This window comes from Lissotriton vulgaris, chromosome 6, assembly GCF_964263255.1.
Source record: "Lissotriton vulgaris chromosome 6, aLisVul1.2, whole genome shotgun sequence".
Taxonomy (NCBI): Eukaryota; Metazoa; Chordata; class Amphibia; order Caudata; family Salamandridae; genus Lissotriton; species Lissotriton vulgaris.
In genome coordinates this window covers 14,165,362-14,176,155 of record NC_141694.1, presented here as the reverse complement: position 1 = coordinate 14,176,155, position 10,794 = coordinate 14,165,362, and positions in this window count along the sequence as shown.

Genomic DNA, 10,794 nt, shown 5'->3' with positions numbered 1-10,794 from the left:
TTCTCACCAGACCAGCAATGCCACTAATTGCTGGGTATGTGGCCGACTCCCTCCCTATCAGAACTACAAGGGAGCTCTGCCCCTCTTTCCTTATCCGTTTACACATAATGGTTCCTGTGGTGCATGGTTTAGTTTAAAATCCTCTTTAGACACTGAATCCAGAGTTTCCCAGGGCAATTGGATATGGGGAAACCTGAACACAGTTATGAACAAAGCATGTTTCCCAGACGAGGAAGGTCTTCCACAAATGACAGGGACTGATCTAGAAAACGAAGTGTATGGATTAGGTAATTTTACACTTAACCTCATGATTCTAAATGTTCAGTCCGAGACTAATCCAGACTTGCCATCAATATCAGTCTTACCAGTAAAAGGTGTATTATGCGTCAGAAAGAGTGGTTCAGTGCATCTAGGACACAGTGACTGTACTACTGTGGTCGAATTCAGTGAGAAAGGCAAGTCTACTTTCAAAGCTTCCCAACATTCAAATTTTATTTGTGGTCAGACAGCCTATATACGTTTACCTCCAGACTGGGATGGTACTTGTTTTATTGCATTCCTATTGCCACCTGTTTTTCTAGCCCCATCTGATTATCACAGGAATTCCCGCCTTACTCACGTTAGACAAAAGAGAGGTCTCCCAATTGTCGATCAGACTGAAACTACATTAGAACAATACATAGATTTCAATAAAGGATTCTTTCCATACATAGGTACTGTCTCCAATAGTAAACTGATACGCAAGTTAACCAGAACCCTCGAAGCAGTAGTGAATGAGACTACTTCTGCCCTAGGTAACTTAACAGAAGAGCAGTCTGCTATGAGACTTGTTGTTCTTCAGAACCGCCTTGTCCTTGACGTCATCCTGGCCGATAGGGGCGGGGCTTGTAGAGTCATCGGATCCAGTTGTTGTGTGTTTATTCCTAATAACGCACCATCAGTATACAAAGCAATAACCAGGCTTCATGAAATAGCTCATCAGCTACACCAGAATCCAGGCAATTGGACTTGGTCCGGTTGGCTCTGGAGTGTAATATCAGCCTGGGGATGGAAACTACTGTCGTTCCTAGGAATCATACTGCTCATAGTATTCAGTTGTTGTCTATGCCTACAATGTGGGCCAGCGATTTGCGGCTTGTGCGCCACAGCTTGCATTCCACGTCCAAGTCCACGTTCCAGTTCTCGTCTGAGAAAAGATGAGCAGATGATGTTATATGAACAGATAGATGGTCTCATGAAGATAGATATATCCTGAAGGGAACGTAGGGGACAAGGAGGGAATGAGGTAATTGAAAATGTTATGGTCAAGTATGTCCCCTAACGTGTACCCCAACGTTTCCATGTACGTGCTTAAAGTACATGTTATTTCCCTCCATGACCGAATATGAAGACGCAAATACATTTGCGTCCAATGTTAACATGTCCTCTACCAGATCCACCTTGAATGGATCGATAATTCAGTTTCTAAACATGCCATGCCAACGTCTTTACATGGTACACTTTTGAATCTCGCCCACGTTTCCTGCATGTTTCCTGGCCCAGTCGAGCTAGGTCCTTAAACGAGGCCCTGAGCCTCATCTCTCCTGTCTCCGAAAGCTGTACGCATCCCTGACCTCTGCCTTACTTCCTGCCAAGCTAAGCGGTGCCCGGCTCAGCCTGGACTGCCTGCCAGATTCATGTTTTGCCTACAGTTATCAGTTCAGCCTCCTCGAAAACACATTCCAGTCTAGTGAAATAGGTAAACATATTCCCGGCTGCAGAGCAAAGGGTCCGGCCTTTTCTGTCCTCCTTGCAAGTGATTTACTGGCTCCGTTACCATGGTAGGCCCATGGCTCCGCACGTTGCACCCAGACACGTATGCACGCACCAGCTTTCAGTATGGGATGGCCCCTGCCCGAGAGACCTTTTACTTCAGACACTACATCCTCCAAACATAAGATACTAGATATGTTATAGGTACAGGTTGCCCTGACACTCCAGACACCAGTCTCCTCCACTAGTGCTAAAGTCAAAGCCCCCAGTTACACGTCATGCTAGTTGCGCGCGCATCCAGGTTAAGGGTTTCTGCTGATTTCTGCAACTTTTCTTTATGCATCCACCCACATGTGACGTATCTTGTGACGTTTCTCTGACATGTACAGTGCACGCCCATGTGTACGCCTCTTTACACGCCTCCTCTTACGCACATGTGTTCTTATCTCTCTCTTTTCACCTGTTACGCCTACTGTATTGGATTCAATTGTAAAAGTTTTACTATATATAATGTGTAATGTTAATAAAACGTTGACTGTCCCTTCCTGAACCTTAGAGGTGATGGAACATGATGCTCCATCCTTAAGGATAATGCCATTAAAGCCCGTATGACTCAGATACCACGGACTCTGCCTCTCATTTGAATGAGCTGTCTTGTAATGATAATTATACGGAAAAATGCATAGGTAAATTTATTTACCACACTGTGCACAAATCATTTATTTCTATAATTTCTGTGTCCGGACTCCCAACTCCTTGCACCGTCTCCACGCTGATGACTGTGGCCACCGTTTCCTCCAGCTCCACCTGTGGCGCAGGATCCCACCTCCAGTTGCCGTTGCTGCTATCCTGTTGGCAGCGGGTTTCTGCGTGGTTTGGCTTTTCACATCATGCCAGCGCCTCTTGACCTCCTCCATTGACTTCCTCGACACCCCAACTGCATTCACGTTGTTCATGATGAACTGCCATATTTCCGTTTGTGTTGCCAATGACACTGTGGAGGTGACAAACAGCTGTTGGTTGTGTTCTGTCACCTCTATGACGATGAACCGTTTTTCCTACGGACTGCACCCCGTCTTCCTCTTCCTCTTCTACTTGGCCTTCCCTGACGCTGAGGTTCCTTGCTGGTGGTCTTTGGGGCTTGTGGCGTTCGCGTTGACCTCTGCACTGCGTCCAGGTGCATCCATGGCGCTACGCAGTTTCTTTTTTTCCCCTTTTTTTGTTGTGCTTCTATGGTGCATTTTCCCGCATGGTGCCTGGGAATTGCAGGCCTGTCGCTGGTTATCGCTGATTTTTGTATCGCGATTGGCCTCATCGCAACATTTTTTGCATTCGTGTTTTTTCGGCGTCACATTCATTTTAACACGGTCATTTAACGCGTTTGTAGTGTGACTATCGCATGGTACCGCTGTGTTGAGAATACAACCTTAACACAGCATTATTTTCCCGCGATAGACTGCGATGTGAAGAGTTATGTTAAGCTTAATTTACAATAATTATCACACGTTCTTGAGAATATCCCCCATAGCTTTCCCCTTGAGAAGAATGCCATTGGTGAACTAAGGGGCACGTCACCTGTCGTGGATAGGCCATGCATATTATCTGGCCTCGATTCTTAGATGGAGCCACGTTAAAGTCAAACAAATTAAACACATGACGCTTTCGTACAGCGCACATCATAAACTTGTGTAGTTGAAGTTGTTCTCATATGTGATTTAAAAAAAAGGCGCAGTAAAATAAAGTATTTGCCTAAGATCCCACAATTTTCTGAAGCAGGGTTTGTAGTTCATGATTGTACAGTTCAGCCACTAAAAGAGTATATTTTTCTCTTGCCCGTTTCGGGTCAAAGGTTACTGCTTTGCCCATGATTCTTGGGGAATGAGGTGGGAAGGCAGAAGCCACCTGGAAGCTTGGCTCGCTTTGGGTTGAGGGTCTGAGGGGACCTCGAGCCGAGTCAGAGTCCATCCTCAGGCTCGAGCCTGGCTGGAGCTGTCAGTAGCCCCCCACCTCTTAGATGCCCAGGAGGAGAGGCCAGCAGGAGCCCAAACTTTACATCAGCAGAGCAGGCGTAGACTTAGTAGCCAGGGCGGGTAGTTTACTAGCCCAGGTCCAGCAGCAGACCAGGCTTGGAAGAAGAGAGGACTCAGGGACCTACAGACAGGCGAAAATGTTGCTGATCTCCCAGCAGTGTGAAAGGACAGAAGAGACTGAAGACCTTTGCACACTGGTGATCACAACATCAAAGCACAGGGACTGTGGGCCCGATTCACAGAACTAACTTAAGACAAAATCCTAAACTTACTGCTTTTGGTATTCACAGAAGTTAGGATTTTGTCTTAAGTTTGTCTTAAGACAGACTTAAGTTATGATTTTGTCTTAAGTCAGTCTTAAGTTTGTCTTAAGACAAACTTAAGACAAAATCCTAACTTCTGTGAAAACCAAAAGTAGTAAGTTTAGGATTTTGTCTTAAGTTAGTTCTGTGAATCGGGCCCTCCTTGTTTTTCCCTTTTAATTGAAAATGTGGAAATGGTTGATACATTTGCAGATATGAAGAGTATGTGTGCCCTGCACTGGTTGCACTACTGATTTAGCAAACACCGAACCCTCTGGATGGCGTGCAGCTGGTTGACTTCCCCAGGCGCTGTCTCCTTAGCCGCACCCCTGTGACAGGACACCACAGTGTGATCACTGGAAGGGAAACAATGGCAGGAAGGGTGGGTGGGCCCAGGCTGAGGTGGGAAGCGGACAGGAGGCATCCAGTCCCCTCAGCACCTCTCCAATGGCCCCTGTGCAGCAGACGATGGGGGCTTTAGGCAGACGCAGAAGGAAACGAGAAGGTGGGGACAAAGGTTACACAAGGATATCTATAACAAAAGCATTTACCCACTGAGCTATCCTAATTAGACTGCTATTGTGAGATCTCAAATTACATGCAATGTTCTGGTGCAGGTACATGAACCAACAGAGATATTTTAAGAGAACTAAAACTGTGACTATTGGTTTGGCCAGTGTAGGAGAGTAGGGTCTGCTTCCTATGGTCACCCCCTCTATTTTGCTGTGATTTTCTGGGTTTTCGACTTTAGTGTGTCTGTGGGCCTGCTAATCAGACCCACAGCCCAGCTGTTCTCTCTCTAAATTGATACCATGTACTTTAGGTACGTACCAGATTGGTTACTGGGTCACCCTTGTGAGCCCCTGTATAGTGTACCATAGGTACCCAGGGCATAGGTGCATCCAAGGCCTACCAGGGGCTGCAGCATGTATTATGGCACCCCTGGCTGTCCATCTAAACTGACACCACAGGCTGATCACTCAGCTTCGGTAAGGGGGTGTAATCACCCCTTACTTAGATATAGTATACATATATCTACCTTTATATGTAGACACATATGCACCTATAAGTCACTCCTAGGGTAAGCCTCAACAATCCTGGAGGCAGAGTGCTTGGTTTTATGTGAGAGGGTGCCCTAGCATGAGCTGAGCCCCTCTGCAGCTTTCGGAGCCATCTCCTTATAGCTGGTCTATGATATAGCCATACCATATACTCTTAAGTGCATTATAATCCTCGCGGTTAATGCTAACTTTGGTTTGGCTTTATCAAAACATGTCATGTAAGGTGTCAAACACTTTAGAATACTAACCCCCCCCTCCGGCCAATTCTGGCGGCGGGGGTAGCATTCCACCGTTCTAGAGGGAAAAGACATGTAGTTACTGCTTTACCCGGTTAAAGTTAAACAGAGCCCCTGCATCACAAAATGAATGCTGCTGCCACAGACACAAGTCTGACCTCCTGCTGCTGAACAAAACTCCGGCAAGGGAGGCCTGGACAATAGGTTTCCTGTGGTAGTGTATTGGGGCAGGGCGGGTTGAATGGAAAGATGCTTTTCCAGACACTGCCTGGGGCACACAAGGTGCTCCATGCATACCCCGGTTCAAACCAGTTGTTGGGGCACTCCAGCCCTGCTCTGGCGCGAAACTGGACAAAGGGAAAGGGGTGTAACCACCCCCTTCCCAGGTCCACCCATAGGAGGGACCTAGCAGATATTCCAGCCCCTAAAATCAGTATAAAGATAGGAGCTGTGTCTAGAGACTTTAGATTATCCTGGAACGAAACTTTGAAACAGAACTCTTGGACCTTCGACGTTCTATTTCGACTAGAAGACTGAAGACATCTCCCTTGTGGTCAAGGAGTGACCACCCTGTGCAAACAGGCACCACCAGTAACTTGCCGGTTTGCTTTGTCGACGCTCCTGCCGGAACCCGAAGACTCAGCGACTCAGGAACTGGACTTCCAGACTTCTCCGACTCCGACCCACATCCACAGCAAAGCGAGACCCGTGGCGGACACGAGAGACCAGACACCCTGGACATCCTGCATTTTGCTAACTGCATCGACTCCTGAGGTAACTCGAAGTTGTGCTGTGGGGTACGAGAAGCCCCAGACCCGAGCACCAATTGCACCGAAGCTCAGCCCTCCACACTCCACGAGTGCCGCGTGGGGCCTGTTCTTGAATTTCTGTTTGACGCGTCTTCCCGGTTCCTAGTCCATTGGCTAGTGAGCCCCCTGAAGACTCCATTTTGAATTTACACCACTGGCCAGGTTGCTCCAGGCTTGCTTCAGCTCCCTGAAAAGGAGAAGCACCCCAGACCTTGCTGGTCTGACCTGAAGCCAATCTTCACTTCCTGTGTGGGTTGAGTTTTCCAAGGCTTGTTGGGTCCAATCTGGATACCGACACCGCAGTCAACTAGATCTTTTGTGGGACAGCTAGAATCCAGCTCCTGGTTGTCGTCGACACCTCCTGGTCCTCGTGGCTGAAGAGACAAGCTTCACCTTCTTCAACTGAATCGGCGCGACATCGCCTGGTTCCTTCCTGGTCACTGGCTAGTGACCCAGACTCTGTCCCCTCTGCTTTCAGGTTCTTCAGATCTCCGAACCCGGACACATTTCCTCTGGTCGCCTGCAACACTTCTTTGCAGATCTCCATAGAAAACGACGACGAAACCCGACACAAAAAGACACCTATGCACCCGGCTTCCCTGGGTGAGGTAACACGAGTACTCCGGTGCTGCCGTGGGTCTTGACTCTCGAAGTGTCCTAGTTTAAAAGGGTTACAAACTTCCATCCAAGTCCATCCGGAAGTATCCTTAAATTGTACTTTTGTGACTTATTCGATCTCTATTGTAAGTCAAGGGCAACTCACGACTGTGTTTAGACACTGCACGCGTCTCCCGTGGGCCTCCTACTTCCTAACCTTGGGTTGTCTAGTGTAGCCACAGCGATTCCCTAGGCCCTAGGCCTATTCACTATTCCTGAAGTGGTTCTTATACCACTTACTTAGTCTATGGTTTGTGAGTCCCCTAGGGCAAAACTGTATTTGTGCAACTTATCTTATGCTAATTGAGTAACTTGTGATGTACTTCGATCTCTGACCTCATAAAGGGTTCAGAGGGGTTGTGTTAGAAATAAATACACACATATTTGATATATACCTTGTGTGGTGTCCTTTCATTTTGTATTCAAGGGATTATCATTGGTAAAACAACTGGCTTCACATGCTCTCTGAGGTTTTAGCCTAAGACTGCTGGTCCATGCTACCACTAGGATAGCTTGTCTAAAAGGTTGACTTTACAACCACCATCAATAAGTCGTTTAGACTGGTGCAAGGTGCCCACTAGAATAGTGGACAACATATGCCAGGCTAACTTCTCACATTGGTGTGCAGCGGTTGGGATAAGAGCTTGCTGTTGTTTTACCATATAATCTTAAGGTATCATTTGAAAGATCACATTAAGGTACCTAGAGGTACATATAAATCAATTTCTTATAATACTTTAAGTTCTACTGAACTTAGTTGTTGTAGAGCAAAGGGCTTAGCACACCCTGACTACAACTCTAGAGAGGTTCTAGTAGATAACATTTAGTGTAGGTAGGTGCACAGACCACACCTCACTAGAAAATGTCCTTAGGAGGAGAGCCTAGTGTGCCTCTCCCCTCAGAAGTTGACCCTCCCAGGGTACCTTCTAAGTATGACGCATTCACTTTTAAGGAACTTAGAAGCCTGTGTGTGAGAAGTTGGCCTGATATATGATGTTTCCAATTCTGGAACCACCTTGTATCAGTCCAAACAACCCTTATGGTGTCTGATTGTAAGTCAACCTTATTAGACAAGCTATCTTAATGGTAGCATAGACTAAGCAGCCTTAAAGGCTAAACTCAAGAGGTTGTGTTAAGCGAGCTGATTTACCAATCACAATCCTGTAATATCAAGTGAAAGGACACCACACAGGTATATATTATAAAAATATATGTGTTTATTTCTAAAATAATCCCCAGTACTCTTTATGAGCAAAGGGGCACAAGCGTTAAATCAAAAGCACAGTATAAAATACAAAGTTGCACAATTATGGAAGAGGGCGAGTGGCCACTCAAACCATATATTAAGAAAGTGGTATAAGAGATACCAATTGAACAGTGGTTAGGCCTAGGGCTTAGGGAATCGCTGGGAGCAGTCGGGACTAGCAATGCTGAAGTCGGGAAAAGCCCGCGGGATTCGGGTGCAGCGCTTAAAGCGCGGCTTGCACCAATGCAATGTCAATGGTGCGTAAAAGTTACACAAATAGAGTTTGAGGACACTTCCGCTGAACCTAGAAGGACAACACTTTAGACACATACCCTAGAGGTGTGTACCAGTGTCGGAACACCGGCGTTGCTGTGTTACCTCACCCACAGGAAGCGGGTGCATAGGGTCGAAGTGGCGTCGGGTTTCGTCACGCAGGTTCTTGGTGCTTGAAGCTGGAGATGCTGCAGGCAATGTGAAGGAGAAGTGTCCGGTGTGATTCAAGGGTGGATCAGAGTAGAAAAGTACCTGAAAGCAGAGGGGACAGAGTCTGGGTCACTCAGCAGTGACCAGGGTGGAACCAGGACGGAACCAGGCAATGTCGGGCGCAATCAGGTGGTTGTCGAGGAGCTTCTCTCCGCTGCCACGTGGGCTCTGGGGCATCTGCGACGTCCAGGAGTGGGTCACGAGCTGTCCCACGCAGGCTCTCACCGTCGGCGCTGTCGGCTTCAAGATCGGAGCAAACAACACTTGGCAAGAGCAATCCACGCAGGACTGGAAGATTGCTTCTCCCTCGGACCAGGAGGGTCAGAGCGGGTGCTCCTTTTCAGAGGAGCTGGTGCAAGACTGGAGCAACCAGAATCGCAAGTTGTATTTAGGTTTTTTCCGGCACAGGGGCCACAAGCCAGCTGGCAAGTGACCGGGCCAACGTGTCGAGCCAAAGAAAGCAGAAGGGCCCCACGCAGCACTCGTCAAGTGTAGAGGGGTGAGCTTCGGTGCAAGAGTGGCTCAGGGTTAGGGCTTCTCAAACCCCGGTGTACAGCTTCGAGGGTCACTCGTGGGCTGCACGGTCAGCGTCTCGTGGTCTTTCCAAGATGGCGTGCCCCGCGCTTCCGGTCGCCTCCACAGGTCTCAGCTCTGCAGGGACTGTGGATCGGGCTGTACGAAGGCAGGCAAGCTTGATCTCGTCGATCTCTGTCGCTCGAGTTCCGGCGGGAACTGCAACAAAGCAGACGTCGAGGTGCTGGATGGTGCCTGTTTGCACAGGGTGGTCACTCCTTGACCACAAGGGAGATTCTTCAGTCTTCTACGTTGAGTAGGATGTCGAAGGGTCCAGAGTTTCGTTTCAAATGTTTCATCAGGATAATCCGAGTGCGTTGGCACTGCTCCCATTCTTATACCAATCTAGGGGGCTGGATTACCTGCTAGGTACCCTCCTATGGGTGGGACCCAGGAAGGGGGTGGATACACCCCTTTCCTTTGATCCAGGCCGCGCTGGGACTGGGGCTGGTCTGTCCCAGAACCGGTTTGGCCGGATTATGCAAGGGGAAGCCTTGTGCTCCCCAGGCAGTGTCTGGTTTCTTTCAAACCTCCCTGCTACAATCCACTATCTCCTGTCTGGGGTGGTGTGACACCTCCCTGTGACAGGAAATACTTTGTCCAGGCCTCCTCTGCTGAGTTTCGGTCGGCAGCAGGAGGTCAGACTCGTGTCTGTGGCAGAAGCATCCATTTTGTGGATCTGAGGCTCTTTTAAAAATCAACCGCGTTTCAGTAAAGTAACATGTCTTCACCCTCTAGAGGGGTGGAATGCTATCCCCGTCGACAGGACTGTCGAGGGGATAGTATTCCAAATCGTATGACACCTTACACGACATGTTTTGATAAAGCCAAACCAAAGTTGCTATATAACCGCGAGGATTATAAGGCACTTAATAGTATATGGTATGGCATTATCCCGGAACCAGCTTAGGGAGTTGTTCCCGACAGCTGGAGACAGGCTCAGCTCATGCTCGAGCTCCATCTCACATTAAACCACGCACTCTGCCTCCAGGATTGATAAGGCCTTCCATAGGAGTGACTCACAGGTTTATATGTGTCCAGATATAGGTTTAGATATAGGTATACTATATCTAAGCAAGAGGTGATTACACCACCTTGCCCCAGCTGAGTGATCAGCCAGTTGTGTCAATTTTAGATAGCCAGTCAGGGGTGGCAAAAGATATGCTGCCGCCCCTGGTAGGCCTTGGATGCACCTATGCCCTGGGCACCTATAGTGCTCTGTACAGGGGCTGATAAGGTGACCCAAGCCAATCTAGTTATGCACCTAGGGTACATGGAATCCATTTTACAGAGAGAGCAGTTAGCCTGGGGCCCTGATTAGCAAGGAACCAGGCCAACTAAGTTGAAAACCAGCTAAACACAAGGCAAAAAATCTGGGGTAACCATAGTCAGGTAGCCACCTTCCTACACTGTGTGCAGTCAGAAAGTTGAGACAAGGACAGAGTCCAACTTTAACCACCTGGTAGATATCTTAGTGGCTCATGATGTAGAGAATGCATCAAACCCAGGTAACCAGGGTAGTACAGAGGGGGGCCATCCAGAAACAGAGGAAAATCCACCTGGAGAAGATCCAGTGGTCTCTGATGGGTGTGATGACCAGGATGAAGTTGATGAATCCATCCTGGGCAACACAGGACTATCTGGG